The following is a 24045-nucleotide window of genomic DNA, read 5'->3' as shown; positions in this document are numbered from 1 at the left end:
CACACACACACACACACACACACACACACACAGTCAGAGCATGCTCTGTGGCCAAGGAATCCCAAGGTACTCACATGATTTACAACTGTACTCATAAGGCAAGAGAGCAGTTACCACACAAAGCTGCAGGATCAGAACCCACGCTCAGTCACCCAGTCATCTCCGTTTGCAAGTGAAGTGAGAGTGGGTTCCAGGAACAATTAGAAATTCTAGGAACAGCACTTTATTTTGTAAAACGATGGTGTTTTTCATTTCAGACTTTCATCGACCCTGTGGCCTGTTGAATCAGAGTTTTGATTGGTGTGGGTTTCAGAAGACTGCAAAGACAGAATTAGGTGGCTATAGGGCAATCATAAATAAATCAAAAGTGTTAAGGAGTAAATTCTTTAGCCAACAAGTGGTTACAGCATGAAACTCACGACTTTGTGGAGTAAATTTATTTTCTTTGCTCTTGGCACGTGAGCATCACTTGCAAGACAAACATTTATTGCTAATCCCTAATTGCTCTTGCGAAGCCACTTCCTTAAACCAATGCATTCTGTGCAGTTTTGGTGTTTCCTATTCCTAGGAATTAAGAGTGTCTTGCCTCTCCTTCAGTTCAGGATGGCTGATAAGGCCACTATATTGATCAACAGACCGTGTTACAGGCAAACCAAGTGATGCTTGAAGGATCGGGCACATGAGGCACTTTGAGGTTTCTGTAGGAGGGAATCTCTTATTCTCCCCTCTGTATGGATAGCCAGCTATTACCATGAGAAAACATGAACCTGAACACCAAAGACATGACTCATTATTGACACCAGTAGGCCTGAATCCTGAGCCATTCTCAATGGGGATTCGAAGAACTGCTGATGCTGGAGTCTGAGATAGCAAAGGTTTGGAACTACAGGAACACAGCAGGCTAGGTAGCATCAGAAAGGTTTCTGAAGAAGGGTCCAGACCCGTAACATCAGCTTTCCTGCTCCTCTGGTGCTGCCTGGTCTGCTGTGTTCCTCCAGCTCCACACCTTGTTATCAATGGGGATTCTTCTGTTTCTCAAATGAAATCCCTCAAAGCATTGATTTATCTAGACAGAGTATGAATGACTCATCAGGGATTAGGAGATTAAGTAATCAGGGTGGCACGGTGGCTCAGTGGTTAGCATTATTGCCTCACAGTGCCCAGGGACCCAGGTTCAATTCCACCCTCGGGTGACTGTCTGTGTGGAGTCTGCACATTCTCCCAGTGTCTGTGTGGGTTTCCTCTGGTGCTCTGGTTTCCTTCCACAGTCCAAAGATGGGCAGGTAAGGTGGATTGGCCATGGCTAAATTGCCTATAGTGTCCTGGGATGTGCAGGCTAGTTGGATGAGCCATGGGAAATGCAGGGTTAGGATGCTATTCAGAGGGTCGGTGTGGCCTGCTTCCCCACTGCAGGGATTCTATGATAGTCACCAATTGAGTAAAAACCGTTACCTTTGATGGCTTGGTCAAGAAGTGGAGGCCAGGCTTTCAAAACCATTGGCAAAAAGTCCGGAGGAAAGGAAAAATGAGAGGACGTAACTTCAGAGAGATCCTGGAACGCTTGATCCGAAAAAGTTGTTGGAAGCCAGTTCTATAAATAATTTTTAAAAGGGAGTTGGACAGGTAACTCTAAGATGAAGAATTTACAGGATTTCAGGCAAAAATAAATGCGGAAGTGCGACTAAACTGAATGTTAGTGCTAGATAAACATGGAATAGAATATCCTTTACCATCATGTGTATTCAAGTACAGAGATACAGGAGTACTGCGAAAAGTTTACCATCAACAAAGAGGTGATGGGTGTTAATTCATTAATTGTCTGTGTAAGCATAAAGAGGAGAAATAACAGGGAACTGCAGCCCATTGGTAATGACCCTGCCTCGGGACCAGAGGGTCCAGGTTCAACTGCTTCAGAGGTATGTCATCGCATATCCCTCAGGTTGATTGAAAATAGACACAAAGCGAGGATTCTTTGTGGTACAGTGGTAATGTCTCTGCCCCTGAGCCAGGAGACCTGGTTTCAAGTCCCGACTTCTCCACATGTGTATGGTAACATCTCAGGTTGCGGTTAGGAAAATATCTATAAAGAGGCGGGGATGGCCCTTTAAGGTGCAGAGAAGATTTAGTAGCTAATTTAGTTATTTGTTTTCAAAAACAGCGGAACTATACACTACAAGGAAAACTGCGGGCAAGAGATGAAAATCTCTGCCAAGTAAATGTTTTGTGTTTTGTTATCCGCATCCCCTTCAAGCTTGGATCCAGTTAACTTATGACAGCTCAGTTGGCTGGACAGCTGGTTTGTGATGCAGAGTGACACCAACAACGAGGTTACCATGAAAGACTCTCTTTCTTAATCTCTCTCGTCACCTGTGACCCGAAGGTTAATCCTAAGGGACCCTCCACCAATCATCTTCCTCTCTAATGACCGATCAGCCCTATGGTCTAGTAACAACTACAGATAGTTTCCCCTCGAATGCAATAGTTACATTCTTGTGTGACTTTGCTTTATAGAAAATCATTATACCTGTAGAGCAGAAAGTTTGCATTATCCAGTGTCCACTATTCATCAAGTAGGTTACAACTAATTAATGTTAAAGAAACACGCATTATAGCAGAGCTACCTGTATGGCAATTTCATCTTTAGGGTCCAATGGTAGTGTCACTATCTCTGAGCAAGGAGGCCTAAATTCAAATCCCAACTGCACCTGAAGTGTGCCATAATAAGGGTTGTTTTTGTGGCTAATTTCTCATCAACCGGTTCAAAGAAGTTATGACACGTCTCTAGAGCAGGTGGGATGTAAACCCGGGTCTCCTGGCTCTGAGGTAAGGACACTACCTCCACACCACAAGGCCCTTTCATAATATCTTCAATTAAAAAAACACAATTGCTCGCTGACAGCCCAACGGAGATACAATGAGCCAAGTGGCCTCCTTCTCTGGTCTGGGTTTCTATGATTCAAACAAATTCAAGAAATTGGTGTGGGCAACACAAAAGAAACAGTTGCCAAATATTTTAAAGAAAATGGGAAATCTGTTCATCTGGCTTCAGAACCGATGTATCTGGGAGACAGATATTGTACTTGCATGAAGTCAACACAGATTATTCATCTGGCAATCAATAACCCTGTCCATTTTTGTCTGATCGTGTTTCAATGACTCATCTTGCTGCCTGAAACCACATTAAAGGCACTACAAAAAACATTTCTGTTGCAATTGTGAATTGGCTGAAGCAAAGGTTTTACAGTTTAAAGTTTCAGAAGCCATTAACTAAACAGATGCTAATCAAAGGAAGAGATTCATCCAGGTTTCTAACCACCTCCTGTGCTCTAAAACCCAATACCAACATCTCTTTCGCATGACAATGGAGGGTTTCGGGAAAGATTAGGCAGACTGGAATTGTTTTCCTTAGAGCAGAGGAGACTGAGGGCGAATATGATTGAGATTTATCAAATTGCAAGGGACATACACAGAGAAGACAGGATGAGATGTAACCCCTTGATGGAGGGATCAAGGACTACGGTGGGGGGGCACAGATTTACAGTAAGGGGTAGGAGGTCTAGAGGAGATGTGAGGAAAAATTTTCTTGGTGGAAATCTGGAACTCACAGCCTGCGATGGTGGTAGAGGCAAAAGCCCATGCTTCTGAAGGCTCCAGTTCGATTCCCACTGCTCAAAAATCTAAACCAACCTTTGGTGCTGTACTGAGAGATTGCCACACTGTATCTTGACAATGGAGGAACCTCGAATAACTTACAGACATACTGAAGTTCTAATTACAATATGTTTCATTTTTAAAAGAAAGGAGAAAACTAAGAGGTCAGAGCTTGTATATTTCGAGAGAGCCTTGTATATTAATCTGGTGAGGCGTCAAGAAAGCTTCAAAGGAATAGACTTAAAGGGGAGATACATGTGACAAACTAAACAGGAGTTAGCGTCAGCAATGTGAACGTGACGGGAGAAAAGAGACAAATCTGAGCATAAGACCTGTTTTGTGCCTTCCCCTTTCAAGAATACAAAAAAGAACAGGAGTTAAGAGTCAGCTCAGCCCTGATCTGTGTGTGGCAGTAGTAGAAGATCTGCTAGTCAGCTGAGGAGCTCATATATATGAATGGGCGGCAGTACTCCAGTGTATTATCTTGGGTGTGCGTGCTTATTTGCTGTAAAAGTCACAGTTGAAAAACCACCCACCAGTCACCCCTGCATTGCAGCTAAAGTACTCTTTTCACTCTGATTGCTAGGAGTCCACTAGCCAGCAAGCCAGTCTAACAAAAACAGAACCAAAAAGGGCTCCCGTGTTCTGATTGCTACCAGGCAGCCACCATCAAAAGGATAAACAGCAAAAGAATTTTGACTAAATTCAAAAAACCAGGAATCCTGAAATCAACTGCTTAACTATCAACTTTCTGCTAACCATTCTTTACAAATGGCCCAAAGACTGATCCATATATTGTTTCAGAGATAATAGGAACTGCAGATGCTGGAGATTCCAAGATAATAAAATGTGAGGCTGGATGAACACAGCAGGCCGAGCAGCATCTCAGGAGCACAAAAGCTGACGTTTCGGGCCTAGACCCTTCATCAGAGAGCTCTGTTCATCCAGCCTCACATTTTATTATCCATATATTGTTTAATGTTTACCTTTTTATGGGCTCACTTCTCATTTCTAATCCTGTGTGAAGCCTTATTATTTCTTCTCATGTTGAACTCACATTTTTGTACACTCAAGAAAGCTCTTCAAATTGGCTCCTTTTAAAACATTAATTCATTTGATCTAGGAGAAAGATATCCAAACACGTGATGGGGGAAAATCTAAATAAAAGACAGAATCATAGAATCCCTAAAGCGCAGAGAGTGAAAGACTCTCCAAACAGCATCCACCCTATCCCTGTATATACGCAAACACACACACACACACACACACACACACACACACACACAGTTGCAGCTTATGAATATGACATTGAATCCTGTCAGCCCTCTCAGCGGATGCAAAGGATCCTATGCTTTGCCTGAAAGCAAGTGAAGCCATTCATTACCTAGGCAGGAATAACTCTAATTTCTAAGTGTGTAACAGGTTGTATTCACAGTGCTTTAAAATATCTGCTCCAAACTTCAGTTCTGAATTACACCTCCTTCTACAGTTTGTTTACTAAACTCTGAGTGTACAACTCAGGATTAATTGATCAAGCAAAGACAATATTGATAGTAAACAGACACACACAATCTAACACAGATCAATCAAACATTAAATCAACGTAATTCCTGGCCAACATATATTCCTCAAATAACTGGAAATTATTATATTGCTGTAGGATGGAGTTTGCTGTGCATAAATTGGCTGTCACATTTCACATATTACAACACTTTAAAAATTCCACATTGCCTGTAAAGTACTGATTCAGGGCATCCTGAGGTTGATGAAGGTCAGGTACCTAAATAAGGGAATCTTTTCTTTTCATTCTTTATTCATTCATAAAATGTACTGAACTCCTTGACACATCAGTTAATATCCCCGTCAGTCACACAGGAGATCAGGGTTCAATTTCCCACTCAGCAGGATACAAGTATTTGCAATATTTAAAAGGTATTGGATGGGTGCATGAATAGGAAGGAACCAGAGGGATGTGGGCCAAACCCTGGCAAATGGGATTAGATTTATTTAGGATATCTGGTCAGCGTGGACGAGTTGGACCGAAGCGTCAGTTTGCATGCTGTACATCTGTATGACTTTAAGTGGGCATCACTAACAAGGCCAGCATTTACTGCCCTATCTGTAAATACCCTTGAACTGAGTGGATTGCTAGGCCACTTCAGGGGGCAGTTAACAGTCAGCAACATTGCTCTTGGTCTGGAGTCACATGCAGGCCAAACCAGGCAAGGACAGCAAATTTTCTTCCCAAAAAAAGTTGTTGACTCAGTGGGTTTTACAATAATCAGTTGCAGTTTCATGGCACCATTATATTTAACTTCATCAGCTTTCATGGTGGGACTTGAACCCAACATTGTCAAAGCAATATCCTCGACCTCTAGGCCAAGTTCAACGACATGAACTCTAGCCACCGTCTCTTCCTACAACGTCCAAAGAAATCAGGCCCCCAAGTCCAGAACTACTAATCAATTAGACTTCTCTCCAATTCAGAGGAGATTTAGCATTTTGACACCAGGGCCCATAGATTAAATCCTACAAAACATCAATCTAAATCATAGAGTCATACAGCACAGAAACAGAAGGTTTGTTCCAACGAGTCCATGCCAAACATAATCCTGAACTAAACTAGCCGCACTCACCTGCTCCTGGCCCATATACCTTGAAACTCTTCCTATTTGTGTACTTATCTGAGTGTTCTTTAAGTGTTGTAATAAAACCTTTCTGAGCGAGGTTGCTGGTTAGAAACATGCACCCCAGAGATTATAGCCTATCTCTGTTGGTTTGCACATCTGTAACATTTTAAATCACTTCAATGCAATCACAGTACACACTCATCACTCTGCCTCTTCTGAGCCATTCAGTCAGCTGCACACAGTTTTTTCTCTAATCTGATTAGGAGCAAGTGGAGGTAAATTCCACTGTGCTAATTAGTTTTAGATGAAGTATAAATCTATGCCTGAGAGACAGGGCCAAGTTATTTTAATGGTGTTCCCAGAACACACAAGGAAAATTAACCTGAGCAAATCAAAGTGAGAGTTAGGAGAATTAACTTAACAGGCAATAAATTTTATGAGATGAGGCAGTTCACAAATATAAGTTAATTTTACAATGTCTGACACAGATGGGAGCTCTCACCTTGCAACTATTATCAGACTGGAGATGGAAGAGGAGGGAGTGAGTCCCTGGAGTGACAGGCTAACGCATCAACATATTGCTTATTGAAGTAACTATTTTAGTGTGACAATTGCTGTCATACAGCATAAGCAACTCATCAGCTCAAACCTCTGGCGTGACAGGCAGAGAAACATTTGCTCAGTCACTTAGCGGGCTAATGTGTATTTCTCAAAATCAGAAATAATCTACAGAAAAAAGGTCTCAGAGCTGAAGGGCCATAGCATATGACAACAGAGGACACGGAAAAATAGCATCACGGATACAGACACACCAGGAAAACAAGGATGAAAAGGAAAGGAAAAAAGAGCCTGAGGGAGAGAGATGTAGGGAGTGGGACAGTTGGCGGGGGGGGGAAGACAGAGAGAGAGAGATACAGATTAAGAACACAAATGGTGCAATCATTGGATATGGCTGGCAAGAGGTTCTGGTAGATTCTTGGGTACTAGTACTGATGATCCAGCAATTTCATACTTTGGTGTGCGTTGGAGGGAAGTGTTAATTGCAGAAATCTCCCCACCCTTAATACTAGTTGCCAGGGCTTTTATTAATATTTAGTAATGGAGGATTAATTACTAATTTTTTTTCCCCAGAAGATGCAATACATTTGAGCAACAAGCAGTAGTTTATTACAAAATGGTAAGACAAGAAGTCATATTAGGTTGAGGCTGGTTAGCTACGTTAGTGATAAGTAAGAGACATTATTATCCCCTAAGAGATAGTAACGAGGCCTATACTACATGGTTATAGGATCGACTAAAGACAAATTAACCAGCTCCTTCCAGAAACAGCCACTTGTATATCAGTGGGAGGAGCTATTTCAAAGCTTCTGAGTGCAGACCAACCGCTTTACACAACATCTCTCCTCCACCAACCCCCTCCCCAGTTACGTTCCATGACCAGATAATTGCTTAAACAAGTATATCAAGTTTACCACTTAAGCAATCTGCCACTTCCACCCCCAACCAGAATATCTAATTAACTTTATAAATGTAAACAGTCTGGAGGCTTGCTGATTCTTCCGGAATGTATGTGTTGGGCTTAAAGGTTTGGTGTATCACTGGCTTGCAGATGCTGGATTCAAATGTTGTTCTGATATCAGAGTGGATCATGAACAATTGTTCTCATGATGGGGCAGTACTGAGCTATGATTGTGCAGTGATAGTAGATTTCTGCAATTAACACTTCCCTCCAACGCACACCAAAGTATGAAATTGCTGGATCATCAGTACTTGTATCACTTTATCATTTCCATTGAGACCTTCTCATCCACACTCATTACCCTAGGCCCAAACTTGGCAACTGTTTGGTATGGTGATAGAATAGAATAGAATCACTATAATGTGGGAACAGGCCCTTCATCCCAACAAGTCCACACCAACCCCCAGAATATCCCACCCTGACCAATCCCTATGTAACCCATCTATCTACACATCCCTGAACACTATGTTTGTGGTATTTAATAATTTTGTAGATATTGATAATGCTGTTCTTTACAGTAAACATTCTTGTTACATTTGGGATTCATCTGTGTAGTGAACCTGTTTGGAAAGAGAAGCTGAGTTTTCAGCTTTCTCCCCATTAATAATTGTGATGGTGGATAAATCACATTGGAGTAGACTGGAAAGATGGTTCAGCAAAGCTGGATCGAAGTAAGTGTATTTCCTTCAACAGGGATTCAACAATTTGTACCCTTTGTTCAACTTCTCCATCAGACTGTAGGTACCCCGGTGAGCTAGTTATGTGTCGGAATCTGAAAATGGCTATAAATCCTGTCAACAGCCTCACGAGAAAATTATGCTCCATTATCATATACAACTACATCAGGGATTCCATGAGCAGCAAATACTTCATAACAATTCAGTACAAAATTCTGACAACTACATCAGTGGTGATGTCTTTCTTTTTACATCAATACACCATGCGATATAAATCAGTAGTGATTAGAGGAGGGTATACCTTGAATGTAAATGGGTCTCTTCACAAACATTGCTAAGCTCTAGTAGGGCAGGTAGTCAGAACTAATGGTCTGTGTGATCAGGTCTGTGCTCAGAACATTTTACAATCAATTTTGAGATTTTCTATTTCTTTTGTGATCCCTGGCTACTTTACAGACCCAACTTGACCAGTCTGTCACCCAATGCCAAGCGGTCATCCATAACAGTGAGACTTTATTGATCTTTGAAGTAAGTCTTCACAGTCAAGATGTTGGGTCTTTATGTCTGCCCAACGTTTGACACAATAGCAGTGGGTGTTAATGCACTCTGGGTCATTGCTTGCTTCTTTCTGATTTGACTGAGTTTATACTGTTTTGCTGGCCACTGGGCTCAAATTAAGCTCACCAGGTAAACCTTTCACCAGCCACTGTGAGGCTGTCCACAGTCACCCTGTAGAGGACACATGCTGGTTCTTTTCAGCCCACTTTGTATGTGTTTGGTCCCATAGCCAAACCTTAAGAGGTGAAAATAAAATTGTCCTTATCTGTGAAGGCACCTTTACCAACTCTTCTTCATCCAAGAGGGAGACCATTGGTTTACAGTCTGTCTGTATAAGGACATTCAGACCAAGTACATACTCTGAAAATCATTCACTTGCACTTGTTTCTGTGAATAAAGCTCTAGATGCATAATATATTGGTTTCATGTGTCCTTTTGGTTTTTTCTGAAAGAGTTCTGCACCTATACCTGTAGCTGTAGGATCTACAACATTAATAGGGTCATTACCCATTAGTCCCCCGTCCCCACATTTTTTGGAAAAAGTGGCATTTTTGTGATGGAAATGGAGATTGTTTTTGTTTAGGTTGGGTTTTGTTTTGCTATACATCTTAGTCAGTGACTCCAAGCATTAATAGATTTGAAAATTTGTTGGGATTGTTGTCATACAATTGTTTGGAGTGTTTGTACCTTATGATGTTGACAGGTTTACATAGAACATTAGAGCACAGTACAGGCCCTTTGGCCCTCGATGTTGTGCCAACCTGTCATACCGATCTCAAGCCCATCTAACCTACACTATTCCATGTACGTCCATATGCTTGTCCAATGACGACTTAAATGTACCTAAAGTTGGCGAATCTACTACCGTTGCAGGCAAAGCATTCCATTCCCTTACTACTCTCTGAGTAAAGAACCTACATCTGACATCTGTCCTATATCTTTCACCCCTCAATTTAAAGCTGTGGCCCCTTGTGCTCGCCGTCACCATCCTAGGAAAAAGGCTCTCCCTATCCACCCTGTCTAACCCTCTGATTATTTTATATGTTTCAATTAAGTCACCTCTCAACCTTCTTCTCTCTAACGAAAGTCCCTCAGCCTTTCCTCGTAAGACCTTCCCTCCATACCAGGCAATATCCTAGTAAATCTCCTCTGCACCCTTTCCAAAGCTTCCACATCCTTCTTATAATGCAGTGACCAAAACTGTACACAATACTCCAAGTGCGGCCACACCAGAGTTTTGTACAGCTTCGCCATAACCTCTTGGTTCCGGAACTCGATCCCTCTATTAATAAAAGCTAAAACACTGTATGCCTTCTTAACAGCCCTGTCAACCTGGGTGGCAACTTTCAAGGATCTGTGTACATGGACACCGAGATCCCTCTGCTCATCTACACTACCAAGAATCTCACCATTAGCCCAGTACTTTGCCTTCCGGTTACTCCTACCAAAGTGTATCACCTCACACTTGTCCTACCAAAATGCATCACCTCACACTTGTATGATCTTCTGAAGTAAATTGGCCTTTTCATTCCCTGACCTTTCCTGTGTCTGTTCTGATTCTCAGTGTCTAACATAGCAACACAATCTGAAAAGCTTTATCCAAAGTGAGGTCTTCCTGAGATTCTAAAATTCAGACATTCCAATGCCAATCCTGTCTCTAATTAGTTCTGGTGCAATGCCCCAGATTCACGACTGTATTCACAAATCCGGTCTACTCCCTGATTCCCTTGTATAATACAATTTGCCTATAAAGCACTGAAGACAACACTTTTTAATGTGTCTCAGTACACATGATAAATCAAATCAAATCACAAAATTCAGACAGTGTATAAAATCCACTAGTGGAGTTGTCAACACGTCCTACAGAATAAAGTAATGTTGTAATGTACCCAGCTTGTCATTTGATGTGTAGGCTGAAGTAATTCTGCATCTCATAAATTGCTTCTTCCATGCGGACTCTTCATCTGAATTAGCTGTAGGCTTGAATCTGCTTGGACAATTAGTAACTTTCTCCATTATTTTGTTTAAATTAAATGGCTAATTTAAAATTATGGAAGTTTAGAAAAGTAATTTAAATTCTGCTGTTTGAACTGTGATTTCAAGTCAATTGTTCAACATTCAGGAAGCAAAAGGGCCAACTTACTTCAGAAGATCATCAGAACCTGTCAGCTTCATATAATACAAACACTCCAAACAATTGTATGACAAACACCCCCAAGAAGTTTTCAAATCCTTTAATGCTAGGAGTAACTGACCAAGATGTTAAAACATGTTTGAAATTAGAATTAAATTTTAATTACTGGTAAAGCAAGATAAGATCCTCTAATACATTAACCAGCTGTTGTTTTGTGCTGTCTTTAAGTTTCTTAATGCAGATCTACTTTGAAACTTTTTTTATTGTAAAAGCATATTTCATCCATGCATTGCAAAGGTATTACTTCCATAAAGTTTTAAAATTAATTTTAAAGCATTTGTGGTTGCTTAAATCTATCTTCCCAACATAAAAACATAAGATGGCAGTTTTGCACCATCTTGCCTTTCCCCTTGGCCCTTCTTCTTGGTGTGTTTTACACCTTTTTCCACAAGATGCAGAATTCACACATCTCACTTTCTTCTCTCATTAATTTAGAACATAGGACATATCAGCGCAGTACAGGCCCTTTAGCCCTCGATGTTGCACCGACCTGTGAAGCCAATTTGAAGCCCATCTAACCTATTCTATTATCATCCATATGTTTATCCAATGACCATTTAAATGCCCTTAAAGTTGGCAAGTCTACTACTGTTGCAGGCAGGGCATTCCACGCCCTTACTATTCTCTGAGTAAAGAACCTACCTCTGACATCTGTCCTATCTATCACCCGTCAATTTAAAGCTATGTCTCCTCGTGCTCGCCATCTCCATCCGAGGAAAAAGGCTCTCACTGTCCACCCTATCTAATCCTCTGATCATCTTGTATGTCTCTATTAAGTCACCTCTTAACCTTCTTCTCTCTAATGAAAACAGCCTCAAGTCCCTCAGCCTTTCCTCATAAGGCCTTCCCTCCACACCAGGCAACATCCTCTGCACCCTTTCCAAAGCTTCCACATCCTTCCTATAATGCGGTGACCAGAACTGTACGCAATACCCCAAGTGCGGCCGCACCAGAGTTTTGTACAGCTGCAACATAACCTCATGGCTCCAAAACTCAATCCCTCTAACAATAAAACCTAACACACTGTACACCTTCCTAACAACCCTATCAATCTGGGTGGCAACTTTCAGGGATCTATGTGCATGGACACTGAGATCTCTCTGCTCATCCACACTACCAAGAACCTTACCATTAGCCCAGTACTCTGTATTCCTGTTACTCCTTCCAAAGTGAATCATCTCACACTTTTCCACATTAAACTCCACTTGCCACCTCTCAGCCCAGCTCTGCAGCTTATCTATGTCCCTCTGTAACCTGCAACATCCTTCCGCACTATCCACAACTCCATTGACTTTAGTATCATCCGCAAATTTACTAACCCATCCTTCTACACCCTCATCCAGATCATTTATAAAAATGAGAAACAGCAGTGGCCCCAAAACAGATCCTTGCAGTACACCACGAATAACTGAACTCCAGGATGAACATTTCCTATCAATCACCATCCTCTGTCTTCTTACAGCTAGCCAGTTCCTGATCCAAACTGCTGAATCACGCTCAATTCCATGACTCCATATTTTCTGCAATAGCCAACTGTGGGGAACCTTATCAAATGCTTTACTGAAATCCACATACACTACATCAACTGCTTTATACTCATCCAACTGTTTGGTCACCTTCTCAAACAATTCCATAATTTGTGAGGCGCGACCTACCCTTCACAAAACCGTGTTGACTATCCCTAATCAAATTATTCCTTTCTCGATGGTTATAAATCCTATCTGTTATAATCCTTTTCGACACTTTACCCACAACCGAAGTAAGGCTCACTAGTCTATAATTACCAGGGTTGTCTTTACTCCCCTTCTTGAACAAGGGGACAACATTTGCTATCCTCCAGTCTTCTGGTACTGTTCCTGTAGACAATGACGACATAAAGATCAAAGCCAAAGGCTCTGCAATCTCATCCCTAGCTGCCCAGAGAATTCAACGTTAAATCTCATCCGGCACAGGGGACTTATCCATTTTCACACTTTCCAGAACTGGTAACACCTCCTCCTTATGAACCTCAATCTGTCTAATCTAATAGCCTGTATCTCAGTATTCTCCTCGACAACATTATCTTTTACATGTGTGAATACTGACGAAAAATATTCATTTAGCGCCTCTCCTATTTCTTCGGACTCCACACACAACTTCCCACTACTGTCCTTGACTGGCCCTAATCTTAGTCTGGTCATTCTTTTATTCATGACATACGTATAGAAAGCTTTAGGGTTTTCCTTGATCCCACCTGCCAAAGACTTCTCATGTCCCCTCCTGGGTCTTCTTAGCTCTCTCTAGGTCCTCCTCAGCTAACTTGTAACTCTCAAGCACCCTAACAGAGCCTTCAAGCCTCATCTTTACATAAGCCTCCTTCTTCCACTTGACAAGAGATTCAACTTCTTTACTTCCCTCGCTCGACCACTTCCTCCCTGCCTTATCAAGGTACATACTTATCAAGGACACACAGTAGCTGTTCCTTGAATAAGCTCCACATTTCAATTGTGTCCAGCCCCTGCAGTTTCCTTCCCCATCCTATGCATCTTAAATCTTGCCTAATTGCCTCTTAATTGCCTTTCCCCAGCTATAACTCCTGCTCTGGAGTATATACCTATGCCTTTCCATCACTAAAGTAAACGTAACCGAATTGTGGTCACTATCACCGAATTGCCCACCTACTTCCAAATCTAACGCTTGGCCTGGTTCATTACCCAGTACCAAATCCAATATGGCCTCACCTCTTGTTGGGCTATCTATATACTGTGTCAGGAAACTCTCCTGCACACATTGGACAAAAACTGACCCATCTCAAGTACTCAAACTATAGCATCTCAGTCAATATTTGGAAAGTTAAAGTCACCCATAGCCACCTTGTTGCTTTCGCTCCTATCCAGAATCATCTTTGCAATCCCTTTCTCTCCATCTCTGGAACTTTTCAGAGGCCTGTAGAAAACTCCCAACAGGATGACCTCTCCCTTCCTGTTTCTAACCTCAGTCCATACTACCTCAGTAAACAAGTTTTTATCAAACGTCCTTTCTGCCGCCGTAATACTGTCCTTGACCAACAATGCCACACCTCCACCTCTTTTATCACCTTCCCTGATCTTACTGAAACATCTAAACCCTGGAACGTGCAACAACCATTCCTGTCCCTGCTCTATCCATGTCTCCGAACATCGAAATAACAGCATCCCACTTTTTTGCACGTTTAAACATTTCATTATTCAGTCAAAATTTATTTTGCTTCCAAATGACTGATTTGCTGAGTGCTGTTTTAGTCCTTCCAGGATCCGATGGATCATTGACTGAGTTACTGCACCTGCTGACTAGTTTATATTATCTATTGTCAAAGCTTGTACTCTCTTACAGAAGTAACTCACGTTTCCTCTTTAGAGAAAGGCCAAATATTATAGATGCTGAAAAGTTTAAACAAACACAGAGAATAATGGAGAAACTCAGCAGGTCTGGCAGCATCTGGGAACAGAGAAACAGAGCTAACATTTTGAGTCTGGTACAGATTTTCTTCAGAACCCTGCAAAAGAGTCAGAAGGTTTCTAAAGAAGAGTCATACTGGACTCGAAACGTTAACTCTATTTCTCTCTCCACAGATGCTGCCAGGCCTGCTGGGTTTCTGCAGCTTTCTCCGAGTTTGTTGATGTTTCTTTGTTCTTCTGTTCAGGCGGTGATGGATTCTTGATGGTGTTTTCTTCACATTTGAGGATATTAGTCACGCCACTGTGTAACAGATGTCTGTAGCTGGTATCTCATTCTGCTAGGGTCTTCTTTGAGTAGGATTGCTGCCATTCACTCTTAACACTATTCTAAGGGAATAAAATGTGAGGCTGGATGAACACAGCAGGCCAAGCAGCATCTCAGGAGCACAAAAGCTGACATTTCGGGCCTAGACCCTTCATCAGAGAGGTGCTCCTGAGATGCTGCTTGGCCTGCTGTGTTCATCCAGCCTCACATTTTATTATCTTGGAATTCTCCAGCATCTGCAGTTCCCATTATCTCTGATACTATTCTAAGGGGTTTATTTGTGTTAAGTGATGAACGATTAACCAGTTTTTGATAGAAAAGCCATAAATTTAAGCAATAAAAAAGTCATTTAGAATTAGAATGTGAATTAGCTTCATTGTCCCATGCACTCAAATGAGTACAGTGAAAAGTTTATAAGTCACCACTTACAGCTCCATCTGATGTACAAAGGTACCTAGGTACAACTTCTTTATTTACAAGATCCCAAAAAACTAGGGAACTAAAAAGTTCAGCATTGCAGAAATAAAAGTCCAGAACAGCAGTCTTCCAATTCAGACCATCATAGCACCTAGGCTCCAGTCTGTGTCAGGCTTCACCTCAAGGTTCATGAGGCTGGGGGATCGCAAAGGAATTACCCCAAGACCGGAAGTCCTTGCTAAGGCCATTCCATACTGAGAGGATGCCATGCCATACCAGCAGAATGGCTACAGTAACACTAACTAAGAGATATTATTATTTTCTGAAGGATAGTAAATAGGTCCAGGACTGTAGACTATAGAACTGACTAACACTTAAAAACTACACACACACACACACACACACACACACACAACGAAGGGAGACAGTCAAGAAATCAAGGGACCCAGAGAGACATAGAACCACACAGAGAAACATAAGAGTGACTTAGTGACTGACACATTCATGAAATATTAATCAACATAAGAGCAACACAATGACATCAGAAATCTAGAGAGACAAAAGAGAGAGAGAGGTGGTAAATATTCTGCTCTCTTTGAAGTTTAATTTTGTTTGCCCCAATCTTGTATTGATTGTTTAATAACTGTGCTGACTTAGCTTAGATCACCTCCAAACTGGTCACTTTGTTAATTAAATATTTAATTTCATGCACCTTTCCAAATGCAAGGTGATCACTCTCAAAATAATCAACACTGTACTCAGAATTTGTTCCAATGCCTCAATGCTTTAAAGATAATTGTACAAATGGTTAAGTCCAGCCTCATCAGTGAAAATGTATGCACTGGAGTCAGGCACCTTTGAGAAACAGCACAGTAATCAATCTGCTGAACAATAAGTGACTAGTGCTGATTAGATACCTGTGCCTGAGTGCTCCTAATCAGAGTGGAATCTATTTCTTCTCATTGCCAATAGGCATTCACCATTGTGAGCTCATGTTTCACAATTCACAGAGTGATCCACATCACCATCCATTCAAAAACATGACAATTCAGCTCTCCAGCCTCAACACAGCTACTTAAATTGTCCAGGCTCTTCTGATTGTTATCAATGGTCTCCAGTACAGGGACTTAGCCACATAACTGTCATGTGAGGAATTATTACTGTATTGTTGAAAGTGCATCTAAACCTCATCACAGATGATAAATGTGAACAGTAATAATTGGATGGAGACAGACAGGAAGCATTAAGAGGACCTGCACTCTGTGTTCTCAGGTTTGGTGTGATATTAGTCAGCATTTGACAGAACATAATTTATTCTGAAAGCAACTGTAGCTGTCTGAATCAGAGCTCCAAGATGTCTCAAACAGGAATATTTTTGTAATATAGAATATTAATATTTCCCAACAGAGACAGAATAAGGGTAAGTTTTAAATTAACTTCTTAGTTGAAACATAGAAAAGGGGTGCAGTGAAATATCGAAAACAGAAACAGTAGGCCATTCAGCCCTTCGAGTCTGCTCCACCATTCATCATAATCATGGTCGATAATCAAACACTGTCTCTTGTTCCTGTTTTCTCCTTATATCCTTTTATAACTTTAACCCCAAGAATTATATCTAAATCTTTCTTGTTTTGACCTCAACTGCTTTCTTTGGCAGAAAATTCTATTGGTTCACCAGTCTCTGAGTGAAGAGATTTCCTCTCCTCAATACCTACATTAGACTGTAAGCCTTGGTTCTGGATGTTGGGTGGGACGTTTCTGGTGACCCCCCACTCCTGGAATGATGTTCCTACATGTTGGGGTCTATAGAAACATAGAACGCTACAGCGCACCACAGGCCCTTCGGCCCTCGATGTTGCGCTGACTTGTGAAAGCAAACTGAAGCCCATTTAACCTACGACAACAAAATGTGAGGCTGGATGAACACAGCAGGCCCAGCAGCATCTCAGGAGCACAAAAGCTGACGTTTCGGGCCTAGACCTTTCATCAGAGAGGGGGATGGGGAGAGGGAGCTGGAATAAATAGGGAGAGAGGGGGAGGCAGACCCAAGATGGAGAGAAAAGAAGATAGGTGGAGAGGAGAGTATAGGTGGGGAGGTAGGGAGGGGATAGGTCAGTCCAGGGAAGACGGACAGGTCAAGGAGGTGGAATGAGGTTAGTAGGTAGCTGGGGGTGCGGCTTGGGGTGGGAGGAATGGATGGGTGAGAGGAAGAACAGGTTAGGGAGGCAGAGACAGGTTGGACTGGTTTTGGGATGCAGTGGGTGGAGGGGAAGAGCTGGGCTGGTTGTGTGGTGCAGTGGGAGGAGGGTCGAACTGGGCTGGTTTTGGGATGCGGTGGGGGAAGGGGAGATTTTGAAGCTGGTGAAGTCCACATTGATACCATTGGGCTGCAGGGTTCCCAAGCGGAATATGAGTTGCTGTTCCTGCAACCTTCGGGTGGCATCATTGTGGCACTGCAGGAGGCCCATGATGGACATGTCATCTAAAGAATGGGAGGGGGAGTGGAAATGGTTTGCGGCTGGGAGGTGCAGTTGTTTATTGCGAACCGAGTGGAGGTGTTCTGCAAAGCAGTCCCCAAGCCTCCGCTTGGTTTCCCCAATGTAGAGAAAGCCGCACCGGGTACAGTGGATGCAGTATACCACATTGGCAGATGTGCAGGTGAACCTCTGCTTAATGTGGAAAGTCAACTTGGGGCCTGGGATAGGGGTGAGGGAGGAGGTGTGGGGGCAAGTGTAGCATTTCCTGCGGTTGTAGGGGAAGGTGCCGGGTGTGGTGGGGTTGGAGGGCAGTGTGGAGCGAACAAGGGAGTCACGGAGAGAGTGGTCTCTCCGGACAGCAGACAGGGGTGGGGATGGAAAAATGTCTTGGGTGGTGGGGTCGGATTGTAGATGGCGGAAGTGTCGGAGGATGCTGCGTTGTATCCAGAGGTTGGTGAGGTGGTGTGTGAGAACGAGGGGGATGCTCTTTGGGCGGTTGTGGCGGGGGCGGGGTGTGAGGGATGTGTTGCAGGAAATGCGGGAGACGCGGTCAAGGGCGTTCTCGACCACTGTGGGGGGAATGTTGCGGTCCTTGAAGAACTTGGACATCTGGGATGTGCGGGAGTGGAATGCCTCATCGTGGGAGCAGATGCGGTGGAGGCAGAGGAATTGGGAATAGGGGATGGAATTTTTGCAGGAGGGTGGGTGGGAGGAGGTGTATTCTAGGTAGCTGTGGGAGTCGGTGGGCTTGATATGGACATCAGTTACAAGCTGGTTGCCTGAGATGGAGACTGAGAGGTCCAGGAAGGTGAGGGATGTGCTGGAGATGGCCCAGGTGAACTGAAGGTTGGAGTGGAAGGTGTTGGTGAAGTGGATGAGCTGTTCGAGCTCCTCTGGAGAGCAAGAGGCAGCGCCGATTCAGTCATCAATGTAATGGAGGAAGAGGTGGGGTTTGGGGCCTGTGTAGGTGCGGAAGAGGGACTGTTCCACGTAACCTACAAAGAGGCAGGCATAGCTGGGGCCCATGCGGGTGCCTATGGCCACCCCCTTAGTCTGTAGGAAGTGGGAGGAATCGAAAGAGAAGTTGTTGAGGGTGAGTACAAGTTCGGCTAGGCGGATGAGTGTGTCGGTGGAGGGGGACTGGTCGGGTCTGCGGGGCAGGAAGAAGGGGAGGGCCTTGAGGCCATCTGCATGCGGAATACAGGTGTATAGGGACTGGACGTCCATGGTGAAAATGAGGTGTTGGGGGACAGGGAATTGGAAGTCCTGGAGGAGGTGGTGGGCGTGAGCACCAAACCATCATCTGCAACACCATCCATGACCTCATCATCTCAGGGGACCTCCAACCCACAGCCTCCAACCTCATTGTTCCCCAACCCCGCACAGCCCGTTTCTATCTCCTTCCCAAAATCCACAAACCTGCCTGCCCTGGTCGACCCATCGTCTCAGCCTGCTCCTGCCCCACCGAACTCATCTCCACCGATCTGGAATGTGATAATGGGAACTCCAGATGCTGGAGAATCCAAGATAATGAAATGTGAGGCTGGATGAACACAGCAGGCCCAGCAGCGTCTCAGTAGCACAAATCTGGACTCCATTTTCTCCCCTTTGGTCCAGGAACTCCCTACCTACGTTCCTGACACCACCCACGCCCTACACCTCCTCCAGGACTTCCAATTCCCTGGCCCCCAACACCTCATTTTCACCATGGACGTCCAGTCCCTATACACCTGTATTCCGCATGCAGATGGCCTCAAGGCCCTCCCCTTCTTCCTGTCCCGCAGGCCCGACCAGTCCCCCTCCACCGACACCCTCATCCGCCTAGCCAAACTCGTACTCACCCTCAACAACTTCTCTTTCGATTCCTCCCACTTCCTACAGACTAAGGGGGTGGCCATGGGCACCCGCATGGGCCCCAGCTATGCCTGCCTCTTTGTAGGTTACGTGGAACAGTCCCTCTTCCGTACCTACGCAGGCCCCAAACTCCACCTCTTCCTCCATTACATTGATGACTGTATCGGCGCTGCCTCTTGCTCCCCAGAGGAGCTCGAACAATTCATCTACTTCACCAACACCTTCCACCCCAACCTTCAGTTCACTGGGCCATCTCCAGCACATCCCTCACCTTCCTGGACCTCTCAGTCTCCATCTCAGGCAACCAGCTTGTAACTGATGTCCATATCAAGCCCACCGACTCCCACAGCTACCTAGAATACACCTCCTCCCACCCACCCTCCTGCAAAAATTCCATCCCCTATTCCCAATTCCTCCACCTCCGCCGCATCTGCTCCCACGATGAGGCATTCCACTCCCGCACATCCCAGATGTCCAAGTTCTTCAAGGACTGCAACATTCCCCCCACAGTGGTCGAGAAAGCCCTTGACCGCGTCTCCCGCATTTCCCGCAAAACATCCCTCACACCCCGCCCCCGCCACAACCGTCCAAAGAGGATCCCCCTCGTTCTCACACACCACCCCACCAACCTCTGGATACAACGCAGCATCCTCCGACACTTCCGCCATCTACAATCCGACCCCACCACCCAAGACATTTTTCCATCCCCACCCCTGTCTGCTGTCCGGAGAGACCACTCTCTCCGTGACTCCCTTGTTCGCTCCACACTGCCCTCCAACCCCACCACGCCCGGCACCTTCCCCTGCGACCGCAGGAAATGCTACACTTGCCCCCACATCTCCTCCTTCACCCCTATCCCAGGCCCCAAGTTGACTTTCCACATTAAGCAGAGGTTCACCTGCACATCTGCCAATGTGGTATACTGCATCCACTGTACCCAGTGTGGGTTCCTCTACATTGGGGAAACCAAGCACAGGCTTCGGGACTGCTTTGCAGAACACCTCCGCTCGGTTCGCAATAAACAACTGCACCTCCCAGTCGCAAACCATTTCCACTCCCCCTCCCGTTCTTTAGATGACATGTCCATCATGGGCATCCTGCAGTGCCACAATGATGCCACACGAAGGTTGCAGGAACAGCAACTCATATTCCGCTTGGGAACCCTGCAGCCCAATGGTATCAATGTAGACTTCACCAGCTTCAAAATCTCCCCTTCCCCCACCGCATCCCAAAACCAGCCCAGTTCGTCCCCTCCCCCCACTGCACCACACAACCAGCCCAGCTCTTCCCCTCCACCCACTGCATCCCAAAACCAGTCCAACCTGTCTCTGCCTCCCTAACCTGTTCTTCCTCTCACCCATCCCTTCCTCCCACTCCAAGCCGCACCTCCATCTCCTAGCTACTAACCTCATCCCACCTCCTTGACCTGTCCGTCTTCCCTGGACTGACCTATCCCCTCCCTACCTCCCCACCTATGCTCTCCTCTCCACCTATCTTCTTTTCTCTCCATCTTGGGTCTGCCTCCCCCTCTCTCCCTATTTATTCCAGAACCCTCACCCCATCCCCCTCTCTGATGAAGGGTCTAGGCCCGAAACGTCAGCTTTTGTGCTCCTGAGATGCTGCTGGGCCTGCTGTGTTCATCCAGCCTCACATTTCATTATCTGTGAAACTAGAGACTTGGCCGCAAATCTCTAGCCCCTAGGGTTCAAGGACAGCCAGCTGAAAGCACTCCATCCAATTGGGAATGTCCTACAGAAGGACCCAAAACATCATATCTGGCCACCAAATAGCCAATTCTAAATTAACCACACATTTAGGTGTCCACTCCTCAGTGCCCTGTAGGGGCAGACTAACCTCTTGTCATGTGAAGACTCAATACATGAAACCTTCCCCTCAATGCAGCTGGAGACGCTATCCTTCTTAAGGAGGGAATGTGCACCTTCCTCACCAAGTCCGATGGTTTTTAACTTTAATCTGGGTGCTCCATCCTCGATTTGCCACGGTTACACAGTTCTGAACAGAGGCAGCATCATCGATCCAACCCACCAGCCATCTTTGATTGGACAGCAAGTCCTGAGGTGGTATCTATGAGGTTGCCTGAGGGGGGTAAAAGGCTGAGCTGGTACCACTACCAGTGTGTACAGGGTCACAACTCTCATCTCTTCCCGAGTCCCACATTCTGTGGTAAAATACAGCCCATGGAGACAAATAGCACAAAGGCTTAGCATAGACAGAACAATGCCTGCTATAGTGTGGTAGGGCACTGAGGAGTGGACACCTAAATGTGTGGTTAATTTAGAATTGGCTATTTGGTGGCCAGATATGATGCTTTGGGTCCTTCTGTAGGAGATTTCCGATTGGATAGAGTGCTTTCAGCTGGCTGTCCTTGAACCCTAGGGGCTAGAGATTTGTGGCCAAGTCTCTACTTTCACAGTCTTGTTGTCCTGTCTCGCTTGCCTCCATGCATCTATATGTCAGTTTGCTGCTTCAATGCTATTCATTGGTCTAACTAGAGGAGGCTCTTGTGTTGAACTAAAAACAGTTCATTACATATTAACAACCAGTTAACAGGTTACATTGACATAGCTAACAAAGTGTAGAGCTGGATGAATACAGCAGGCCAGGCTGCATCAGAGGAGCGGGAAACCTGACGTTTCGGGTATGGAGCCTTTTTCAGAAATGGTCCAGACTCAAAACGTCAACCTTCCCGCTCCTTTGTTGCTTGGCCTGCTGTAGTCATCCAACTTCACACCTTGTTATCTCTGACTCCAACATCGGCATTTCCTACTATCTCACATTGACACAGTTGCTTGTTTGAAATTAGTTCTTAGTTAGTTCAGAACTTGAAAACTGCTAAAACAAACTTATTAAAGCTTACACATGCCAGAATAATTCACAAGAATACCAGTTTAATGGAAATACAATCATTTTTGCATTGAAGGTTTTTTTGTAATTGACCTGCTCTGACATGTCATGGCACACCTCGGAGCAGGTGGGATGTGAACCTGGGCCTACAGGCTCAGATCCAGTGACATTATCACAGTGTTCTAACCCTCTCCCACCCTGCTTCAGATCCACACAAGGACAGAAAAGGAGTTTCCAAACAGCAAAGGTGGTAGAGATGCTGAGCAATAAAGGATAGACAGTTGGAAAGAGAGGCAATAGATAAAGTTAGGAATTTCAAGAAAAAAGAATGGAAGTGAAAAAGGAAAACTGTATGAAAGAAAGACTTGAGAGAAAGACATGGAGGAAACATGTAGAGCAAAACAGAGAGAGAAAAGACATGAGAGAATACAGGCAGAAGGAGGATGAAATAGAGAACTTTCCAAGTTACTGAAGAACTAGATTGGTCTGGCAATAGAACACAGGCTGATTCCAGGATTAAAATCTACTTGTCATAACTTACAGCAAAGCTCGCAATTTTAAAGAGACAGATTGTCAAACACATGTATAATTAGAATACATTATAGCACTGAAGGTCATACACATAACATCTGTGCTCTGATTCCCACCACTAATGTTCTCACAATCATTTCCCATTATCATGTCCTTAATACACTTTGAAATTAGCCATGTGACCCTAGGTTCTGTACAGTTTCCAGTATACTGCAGGAGCCTGAGCTATGAGTAAAAGTTCTGAGGAAGAAAACGGTGCCTTTGAAATATGGAAAGCTAAGACATGTGCTTAAAATTCCATTTACAGATCATGAGACAAATGAAGAGATACTTGAAACTGTGACAGTGAAAATAACTCTTTTGTGTGCCACGGCTAATAATGTCATTTGAGTACACCGGAAAAGCTACCGGATCCCTTTAGAGGGCAAAGCGAAGGGCAGCAGAAGGAGGGGTTGACCTCAGCGTAGCTGGCTAACGGGTGTCACACAGCAGTGGTTGATAAGTTACAGTCGATGTGTGATGATGGTGCCAAGCAGACAAATGTGGCACCATGACAGCAGAAATAGCTACAAACACAACAGAATGAGGACACAGGAATGTTAAATCTGTCATCCCAGTTTTCAAATCACCTCTCCTTACCATTACATTCTCCTCTAGTCTCCCAACCTATTACAATAATAACGTTTTGACAATTAATAAGTCATCGAGCCTTGATTAGCTCCAAGGGTTAGTCTATTTAAAACAGTAAAAGGCATTAACAGGTTGCTAAGCAGACATTACAGCAAATGGATTGATTTCTGTGTACCTAGATTACTGTGGCACAGTGGTTTACACAGCTGCCTCACAGCGCCAGGGACCTGGGTTTGATTCCAGCCTCCGACGGCTGTGTGTGGAGTTCTCACCATATCTGCATGGGTTTCCTCTGGGTGCT

At 44.2% G+C, this 24045-nt stretch overlaps 1 protein-coding gene across 11 annotated transcripts in view; it reads right to left on the bottom strand.

Annotated features, from left to right (window-relative positions):
- The window catches only part of plekha6 (pleckstrin homology domain containing, family A member 6), a 351695-nt gene that overhangs the window by 305300 nt on the left and 22350 nt on the right, over positions 1–24045 (bottom strand). Inside the window, exon 1 of one of the 11 annotated variants that reach the window (XM_048553363.2) lies at positions 75–170. The exons of the other annotated variants lie outside the window; for them this stretch is intronic. The gene's annotated coding sequence lies outside the window, so the exon portion shown is untranslated. Of the gene's footprint in view, positions 1–74; positions 171–24045 lie in introns of those variants that run through there. 11 annotated transcript variants of the gene reach the window in all.

Source organism: Stegostoma tigrinum, chromosome 21, assembly GCF_030684315.1.
Source record: "Stegostoma tigrinum isolate sSteTig4 chromosome 21, sSteTig4.hap1, whole genome shotgun sequence".
Lineage (NCBI taxonomy): Eukaryota > Metazoa > Chordata > Chondrichthyes > Orectolobiformes > Stegostomatidae > Stegostoma > Stegostoma tigrinum.
The sequence above is the reverse complement of the archived record's forward strand: the minus strand, read 5'-3'. Positions and strand labels throughout refer to the sequence as shown.